Below are 1,094 nucleotides of genomic sequence, written 5' to 3' on the forward strand. Positions count from 1 at the left end.
CTTTTTTTGGCACTTTGGTTTATAATCCTAGCTGGACCCCGTCTGAAGTTCTAAAGCCCGTAAACTAAGAATGAATGGTCAATGTAAACAAGCCAACTTGAGAAAATTCAGACCTTGCTTGGCTGAATATTTCTGTTAATATACCTCGTCTATACTGGTTTAGCTTCTTCTGGCTAGAACCATTTTTCTGCCATAACTCTTTCCCATATAAGAAAATTTCCTTTTCATCATACAGGGATCTTTCTCTCCAAAGGCTATGGTGCATTGTGCTATATTGAAATTCAATTATTTGGATATGTTCTGTGTCTGAACATTGATAAAAGTATGATAGAAACTGTGTTATCTTTAATCAAAAGTTACTTTTATTTGTAGATTCTAAGGGCAACTAAAATTTTTATTTGACAGGTTCCAATCGTTCTAGTTTGGCATACCTGCACATTTTTATTGTATCCTGGGATCAGGCATAAATCAAGTGATTTCCCACAGACGAATAAAAGTGGTGGAGTAATATAGTTCCTGGAATTTAACACTTCACGGTCAGGAGGTCACATATGCTAAGTTGCTTATTTATATGCCTCTTAAAATTTAAGTCTGTGGGCAGGAGACATGAAGAAATGTGACTTACTATATCAATGAAGAATGTATTGTTCTTTTTCTCCATGTAGATAAAATTAGCAGTGTTGGAACAGTAGATCATACAAAAATGTCATCAGGAACACAGAATTTGCCAATTTTTGAAATGTGCTTGCTTTATGATTCCCTTTTTAAAATTTTAATCATCAGTTTTAAACAATGAGATTTATTGAACTTTTCTTTTTAATGTGGAAGAGAGAGTTACTGTGCACCAATTATTGAAATGCTTGCCGACACCTCCCAGACTAAGTTTGAAGTTAGGTTAGGATCCATTGTAGCCTGAGAGGAGGTGATACATGTCACTTCTGGGTTGAGGCAACGAGGAGCCCTCTCTCTCATTGCCAAAAGTGATGTTGGAGGCTGTATTCCAGATGGTGATTGTCAAATGGAGATGGCCATTCGACTCACATTTAACTATGATATAAGACAAGAGATGGACGTTTTCACAACTTATGGCATAA

Source organism: Prionailurus bengalensis, chromosome C1 (assembly GCF_016509475.1).
Source record: "Prionailurus bengalensis isolate Pbe53 chromosome C1, Fcat_Pben_1.1_paternal_pri, whole genome shotgun sequence".
Classification (NCBI taxonomy): domain Eukaryota; kingdom Metazoa; phylum Chordata; class Mammalia; order Carnivora; family Felidae; genus Prionailurus; species Prionailurus bengalensis.